Below are 8,535 nucleotides of genomic sequence, written 5' to 3'. Positions count from 1 at the left end.
AATTTTTTCAATCGATCAGAGAATACAGATTAAGGCAGAATCCATAGAAGTGCACCTTCAGTGTAACAACAGGGAAAATGCTGGGCTTTTTTATCACACAGAGGGGTATTGAAGTAGATCCTTCCAAAATTAAGGCCATCCTAGAAATGCCACCACCAAGGACTGAAAAGGAGGTGCGAGACTTTCTAGGTAACGTGTAATTCATAAGACAGTTTATTTCCAAATTAACTTTGACTTGTGAACCACTATTTGGTCTCCTGAAGAAATTTTAGAAATTTCGATGGGATGATCGATGTCAATTCGCCTTTGAGCAGATTAAGCAGTACCTCCCGAATTTGCCGGTATTGTCACTGCCAGAGCCGAGGAAGCCTTTGAGTCTGTACCTGGCAGTGACAGACACAACTATGGGATGCATGCTTCCTTAGGAATCTGAAGATAGGGTGGAGAAAGTCATCTACTACCTGAGCAAAAATATGCTGGATTATGAAACCCGCTACACTCCGTTGGAGAAAGCTTGCCTAGCCTTGGTATGGGCTACCAAGAAGCTGAGGCACTACTTGTTAGCTCACTCTGTAATCCTAGTTTCGAGATTAGATCCCATCAAATGTCTCTTTGAGAAACCAGCGCTTATGAGTAGGCTAGCCCGTTGGTTACTTCTCATCTCCGAATTTGATCTCAAGTATGTTACCCGCAAGTCGGTTAAGGGGAGAGCTGTAGCGGAGTTCCTGGAAAATCACCCAGTAGAGGAGGATGAGGCGGTGGAATACTTGTTCCCAGGTGAAGCCATTCTGCAAGTTGAGGAGAAGACTTGGACAATGTACTTTGACGGAGCGTCTAATCAGTATGGTTATGGGATAGTGTAGACACCCCATTTTTGACCGACCTCGAGACTCAGACGTCACCAGTTGAGCACTCGGTGATATTGCATAATGTGCTCGTTCAGAAGTTCCAGAATCGCGGCCGTGAGCCCTGCCTCTGGACTTCCGAACCCTCTTCTGTGCCTTGTCTCGGTTTGCGAACCAGACTCGGTTTTCTCTGTTTCTTTTCCTGAGGGGAGGGAGAGGTCCCGTAGACCATCTCTCAATGTCCGTAGGCTACATTTGGTGGCCGTAGGCCATTTTGCCCATTTCGGAGCCCGGTTTCCGGTTTTCGGTTTTCGGAGCCGTCAGGCCGTGTGCCTCGGTTCGGGACCGCCTAACCATCTCCGTTTGCTCTGAATTTTGGCATACATCTTATTTCATCCCTTTTGAGGGACACTGGGGGCTAAGAAACCCACTTCGAGGTCGAATACCATTTTCGGTGCTTAACAGCCCATTTTCGGGACCCCGAACTGCGTGTTTTGGCCCCGGAACGTTCGTTTTACAACGGTTTTCGTTCATTTTTGGCAGGTACCTCTGTTTTATCACAGGGAAGGTCACTGAAGGGTGGGAGGCCAGCAATTGTTGCAGCAACCAGTTATCTCTCTTCCGGAGCCTCCCGGCGCCCGTTTTTCGCACTTCCGGGCTAATGTTGAATACCTTGGAGCTAGTGTTGCCAACTTTCAACCACATATCTGTGATCTACACATCTGAGAGGCCCCTAAAAGTTCATGGCCGGCCATTAAGGTCACCTGACCCTTTTGACCCCTTCCTTCCGGGCTAATGTTGAACCCCTTGGACCTTTTTTCTTGAACTTTGAACCACATATCTGTGATGTACACACATGAGAGGCCCCTAAAAGTTCGTGGCCGGCCAGTAAGTCAACTTGACCCTTTTGACCCCCTCTTTCCGAGCCATTGTTGAACCCCTTAGACCCACTTTCTTGGAATTTTAACCACATGGTTGTGTTGTACACACATAGGACTACCTCCCCAGTAGCTTGCCGGCCAGAAAATCACATTGGCCCTTTTGACCCCTAGCCGGCCGGCTAGGGGGTGTGGCCGGCCGGCCACCTCCAGCAAAAGTGAGAGGCCGGCCGTGTTCCTCCCACTGTGCACTTTACAGCTGTGGGGCAATATCCCCCAGATATTTTCTGTATCCGGGGGATATTTTGTGGGGGAGTTTTGCTCTCCTTCTCCCCCACCTTTACACCCCCTTTTTGATCCTTATAACCAGCTGGTGGCCTCCTTTGCAAGGGTTAGAGAAACTCTCCTTCAAGCTTCCATAGCCAACTCCATCTTCTTCCTTCTCAACTCTTGAAAAAACCCTAAGTCCCTAACCATTATTCCTTCTACACCACCAAGCTCTACCACCACCATCTCATTTCCAGCAACAAGGAAGGATTCTTGAAGGCTAAAGAAGCTGCAAATCCATCCAAAAAGCAACAAAAGTTCGATTCTTCAAGGGTAAGTAATACTTTTACCCTTTTGAACCTTTTTCTTGATCCATTTCTAAGCCCCACTTCTTTTTGGTTTCAAGCTCCGGCCCTAACTGAAAAGGGCCATCTTTTGAGCTCATATTCACTTCTCATTAAGGGCTCAACCCTGTTTGAGCCCTCCGTAATACACTTGCTTCATTGATCATCTTGTATGTCATAGTTTTGCATGCTGTTTTTGACCCATGAGAAATTTATTTTCGACCATGTGGTAAACTGATATAAGGCTTATTTTGAGCCCCTCTTAAACATTGGAGAAGGGCTCAACATTGTTTAGTGCTTCCATGTGTCACTTGTAGTTATATCCCCTATTTGGCCCCATTTTTGCATAAATTGGCAACCCTCTTTGCTTCTGTTTTTGGACCTTGGTCCAAACTGAAAGTGGTCTTATTTTGGCCTATACTTCATGTTTCATTCACACTTTTTTTCTGTTTGGTGAATATTTTGTATACTTCATGTTATAGCCATTGTTGAGCCTTATTTTGCATCACATTTCTATCATGTTTGTATACTGATTTTGAGGCTGCCATATACTGTAAATATTCATATTTTTGGTCCCTCTTCAATGTTGTAGAAGGAAATTTTTAAGTTTGGGTTTTGCTTATACCACTTGCTTCATTACCCCTCTTTTGGCCCCTATTCTTGCATGCCATTTTTTCCATACCTATGCTTGCTGTTTGGCCATGTTTATAACTGTGAAAGTGCATCTTTTGGGACTGTCTAGCTTCTGTCTTTGCATTGCACGTCCATATTGTGCATGTTTGGCATAGCTATGGGCCATTTCGGGTGCCTAGATTCGCATTTCGGGACAATTCCATGCATTTCATGTCATTTCGCCTCATTTCGGGGCTGTTTTCCCCCATATTTTACTGCTGAAATTCCATTAGAATGATTGCTATCATTTTCATGCCATTTCATCGCATTTATGCATCGCCTCGGTTTGCGTGCCCGTGTGCACGCATTTCGAGGCGCCTCATTTTCTGCCATCGGCATCTTATGTGAGTGCGGCTGAGGCTCTCTCATGTTAGTATAAGTCCATATTGCATTCTGTATGTCATTTGCATTGCGTATGCATCGCCTCGGTTTGCGTGCCCGTGTGCACGCATTTCGAGGCACCTCATTTTCTGCCATCGGCATCTTATGTGAGTGCGGCTGAGGCTCTCTCATGTTAGTATAAGTCCATATTGCATTCTGTATGTCATTTGCATTGCGTATGCATCGCCTCGGTTTGCGTGCCCGTGTGCACGCATTTCGAGGCACCTCATTTTCTGCCATCGGCATCTTATGTGAGTGCGGCTGAGGCTCTCTCATGTTAGTATAAGTCCATATTACATTCTGTATGTCATTTCATTGCATTCTGTCACCGCCTCGGTTTACGTGCCCGTGTGCACGCATTTCGAGGCACTCCATTTTTATCCGCAGGCATCCTATGCGAGTGTGGCTGAGGCTCACTCATGTTGGTGTAAGCCCATTTGTCATTTCCATGTCATTTCATTGCATTCTGTCACCGCCTCGGTTTGCGTGCCCGTGTGCACGCATTTCGAGGCACTCCATTTTTATCCGCAGGCATCCTATGTGAGTGTGGCTGAGGCTCACTCATGTTGGTATAAGCCCATTTGTCATTTCCATGTCATTTCATCATATCATATCATAGCCTCGGTTTGCGTGCCCGCGTGCACGTATTTCGAGACACATATCATCGCCTCGGTTTGGGTGCCCGCATGTACGTATTTCGAGACATGTCATTTTCTCGTTTTGCGTGCCCGTGTGCACGCATTTCGAGGCATCTCATTTTTATCATATTCTGTATTTTCTCGGTTTGCGTGCCTGTGTGCACGCATTGTGAGGCATCTCGGTTTGCGTGCCCGTGTGCACGCATTTCGAGGCATCTCATTTTCATAGCATAGTGCATACTAGGTTGTATCTTAGATCGCATTCTGTCATTTTCTCGGTTTGCGCGCCCGTGTGCACGTATTTCGAGGCATGTCATTTCCATAGCATTGTGTATGTTAGGATTGTATCTTAGTTGCATTTCATGCATGTCATGCATATCGCATCGTATCCGAGATAGGAGTTAGCCCGGGCACGGGAAACGAGGTACATTTCGTACTCCGAGTGACGGAATGTGTCTCAATTCCCCAGTCACCGACACTCCGGATTATCCATGATGGAGTTAGGTTTTAGCTGTAGTTTCATGTGCATTCATCCTATATTGAGTTGTGCATTTCGACTCCTCGGCCATCATGCCTCGGTATGCGTGATTGGTGGCACGAGGATCGAGACATGCATATATCTGTGCAAATACATTGCTATGCCCCTTTCCTGCTCTCTGTTGCAGCAAAATGAAGAATCAGCAACCTTTGGGGGGGGCTTGGCACGCATTCCAAGAACAGGTGTAAACAGAGGCTAATTGGGGCATTCCGGTGGATTTCCGCGCAAGACAGTCCGGACATGCATCATCCACCAGAAGCAAGGCAGTCCCTGGCTTGCACGCCAATTTTATTTGCTTTCTTAGTTAATTTGTTAATTAATTAGGATTTTGTAATATTTTGGACTGTAATATTCTTTATTCGGGACTGTAATATTTGGACTGTATATTTATTTGGACCCTCCGAGTGAGGGCATAACTGTAATAAGTGTGCGTGAGTGTGATGTATGTCTTCCAACCCCACGTCTTTCTCCCTTTTATTTATCCGCTTATGATGGTTAGATTAGGGCATATTTAAATTAGCATACAGTATGACAGCATGTTTGCATCATCCATCTGTATTGCATGCACCGGGCTCGGCACATCATACTAACTGCATTGTACTTTTAATTCTAAATTGAATACATGATAGTTGTAGCATTTCATATACCATCTTAGAATAGCCGAGCCTGCTATAGTTGCATTTTGCATGTGTTGCATTAGGCATTTTTGTATACTTAGGATCATGCATGATTTCTAATTAACTTCCTTTTTTTGGCTTGGAGTACTCGGTAAGTTTTATGCTTTAGCATCCTTGCATGCGTGTGAGTGACTGCCATGAATAGCATGCTTACCATGAGGCTAATTGCTAATGTGATATAACTGCCTGAATGCCTGTGGGTGAAGGTTGGGTTATTTGAATTGGAATAATTCATCAAATGTGTGTTTTAAGCCCACTAGATAGTGGCAAAATCATGTTTTCTAAGCCCACCCGAGGGTGGCAAATCCACGTCTTAGCCTACTTGCGGGTAGCACCATCAAACCATTTTCAAATAAACAAGCATGAAACCGAGGGTGGCAAATCCACGTCTTAGCCTACTTGCGGGTAGCACCATCAAACCATTTTCAAATAAACAAGCATGAAATGTTTTGTTCCAATTCGGACGACCCAGTCTATATTTATATGCTGCGAGCATCACATAGTAACCTAGGCTAATAACCGGAATAAGGACACACAATGTTTTCAAAAATTGATATCATGGTTAGTAGAGGCCGGTCTATGACCGGGCGAGCGGGGGTGCTCACGAAGTGACCTTCCCCAATCGTACCCAAGTTCCCGAACCGAGGCAACTTTGGTGATGACGGACACGTGGCCTTTTGGCACCGAGTCAGGGTTTCCTAAATTTCCCAAAATAAAATATTTAGGTGGCGACTTTGTATCTGGCAAAGCAGTCCATGTTTGGCACTTCTTTCAAAAATCTGTTTTCTCAAAAATGATTTGCCGGATTTGGACTCTTTGGTTCAGACTTAGAACCGTGACTACGAAAAGTCGAGTCCGAGCTGTAGCGAGGTCCCCCCGCGGGCTTGTCTACAGTTTCTGGCGACTCTGCTGGGGATTTAGAGAACTTGACTCGAACTCTTGATATCTGTTTTTGACTACGCTTGTGTGTTTCTTTGCATTGCATTTGTATTGGTGCGCCTAGGACACCGTGTTTGCCATCTGCTATTCCTGAACGGTTTGCCGGAGGCTTGTCTTGTCAAGGCATGACCATAAGGCTGACCGGTTGTGGGCTCTGCCAGTATGGGAACACAAACCCCAGTTTTACCGGGGCACCCTCTTTGACCATTCGACCTAGTGCATATTCGGATCCATAGTGACCATTCCAAACTAGGACAGGTTGCTTACCCGTTTATAGGTTGTTTGAAACCGCTGCGTGCGTAATGAAACCCTAGCTCCTGACAAAATAGGACAGGGAAACCCTACCCTAACATAGGGGTGTTTTGGCTCTCACTCATCTGTTATGTGCTTTAGAGTGCGTCTCTACAGGAATGCATGTATCAGTGTATGAGTTTGGGCATCAGGCCTGCGGGCATCAATCAGTATCTGGGAATCAGTTTTGCCTGAGGGTATCCATTCACCGGCAGAATTTTGGGCAGAATTCAATAGAGAGCACACTCATTCAACTATGCTCATATCTGTTCAGGTGAAATCAGGCTGAGATGCTGCACGTTTTCTCTTTTGCTAGGGTAATCCTGGAACTATAGCTTCAGAAGGCTCCGATATCCCCCGGGTACATTGGATCCGTGTTGATAGACTTTGTCAGGTCGGAAATTCAGTTCAAAGGCAAATCAGTGTTCCTTCGCTGAGGTAAGATAGAGGGCCAGATAGGGTTCATTTTGTTCATCTGATCCGACAGTCACCAGTCACATCATCAGCAGACCCGTGATGGCACAGGTTTCGGAAGAATTTTTATTAACCCGTGAGCCCACGACTTCTGAGCTGAAGAGAATGATCGAAGATCTTCAGAGAACTGTGATAGGTTTGGCCTCCGGGACATCGGCTCCGTCATCAACCACATCACATGCCAGGGAGTTCATGTCAAAAGGCTCCCCAATTTCGGAACGAGCTATATTTGAGGAATGCCAATCCCTTGGCAAAGTGGAGGCGAGTGGAAAGAACGAGGTAGAGGTGGACATGGATCCTCATGAATATCTTCTGTTGGCTGTTAAGGCTTTGAAAGCCGAGGGACTGAACAAAGAGCAAGTGTTCGCGGTCATTGCAAAAACTGTGGACGACATTTTCGCCACTCAAGTTGGGGGCAGTTTGAATCAAGGGGCAAGCCAGGAGAAGGGTCGTTGTATCAGAAACGTTCCTTTCAGCTATAATCCTGCACTCGGAAAAGATCAGCAAACTAGGCCAGCACCTGCTAATCCCCCTGCTGGTGCGTCCAGCAAAAATCCACAAACCTTGAAGTACCAACCCCGAGGTCGGAGGGTTTTCCATGCCCTCTATATGCCTTTGTCAAAGGCTCTAGAGGTTTTGATCAAGAAAGGGCATTTGAAGCCCCTTGAGCCGCAGCCATTACCAAAGAACCTCCCTCTCTCGCACAACTCAGCCGACTACTGTGCCTTCCATCAGCGAGCTGGTCATGACACCGACAGTTGCTTTCGTCTGCACCATGATGTACAAGATTTGTTTGACAACGGGGTCATCCCCGCACCAAGTCCTGCAAAGCCTATCGGCACTTGATCAGTGAATTTGTGCGGGATAACGTGATGTGATCGAGGGATGAACCACCTGCGGGCGGCACTCAGTTTACTCCAGATATGACGTATGGCACGCACCGTTTTGAGCAGTTGGCGAATGCTACATTCTGACTTGGGTATTGAGTCAGTCTTGTCGTTTTGTTTTGAGTCTGTCGTTTTGTTTTGAGTCAGTCTCTTTTGTTTTGGGTCTGTCTTGTTGTATCGAGTCAGTCCTGTTGTATAGGAGTCGGGTGATTCCGGGGGGTGTTACCTCGGGCATCACCATTTTGTTTTGTGTTTGTCTTTTCGTTTTGTTTTGAGTCTGTTTCTGCCAGGGAGCCAGTTGTACCAACAGATTTTGAATGAAACAGCAGTGATTTCCACACTCTCACATTTGCTTCTGCCATGTGCTAGTTGTGCTGGGATTTGAATGAAATGGCAGTGCATTCCACCTACTCTTTTGCACCCCAAAATCATTGCATTGACCTAAGTTTTTTCAAAATTTTTTTTTAAACACTGCGGTGAAAACGAAGAGGAAGGAATTCCTCGGGATTTGCAAAACTTTGATCATTTGAGAGAAAGAGAGGCATGCTAAGCCCTTAATGATTGAGATCATGCTTGTTAGCGTAAGTACTGGGAAGGATCCTGGCTCGATCCAGATTGGTTCTACACTATCTTCAGCGCGAGCGATTTGTCGCTTTCTTAAAAATTTTCAAAAACAAAATATTTCGCGCGGTTCCGCGAAGACC

General features: G+C 46.0%; 1 pseudogene; it reads left to right on the top strand.

Annotated features, from left to right (window-relative positions):
* The first annotated feature begins 629 nt into the window (after nucleotides 1–629).
* The window catches only part of LOC114285726 (3-ketoacyl-CoA synthase 4-like), a 69,676-nt pseudogene continuing 61,770 nt past the window's right edge, over nucleotides 630–8,535 (top strand).

The sequence above is a fragment of the Camellia sinensis genome, chromosome 2 (assembly GCF_055761805.1).
Source record: "Camellia sinensis isolate YWXY chromosome 2, ASM5576180v1, whole genome shotgun sequence".
In the NCBI taxonomy this organism is placed as follows: Eukaryota; Viridiplantae; Streptophyta; class Magnoliopsida; order Ericales; family Theaceae; genus Camellia; species Camellia sinensis.
Note: the sequence above shows the minus strand (reverse complement) of the source record. Positions and strands in the feature narration are given on the sequence as shown.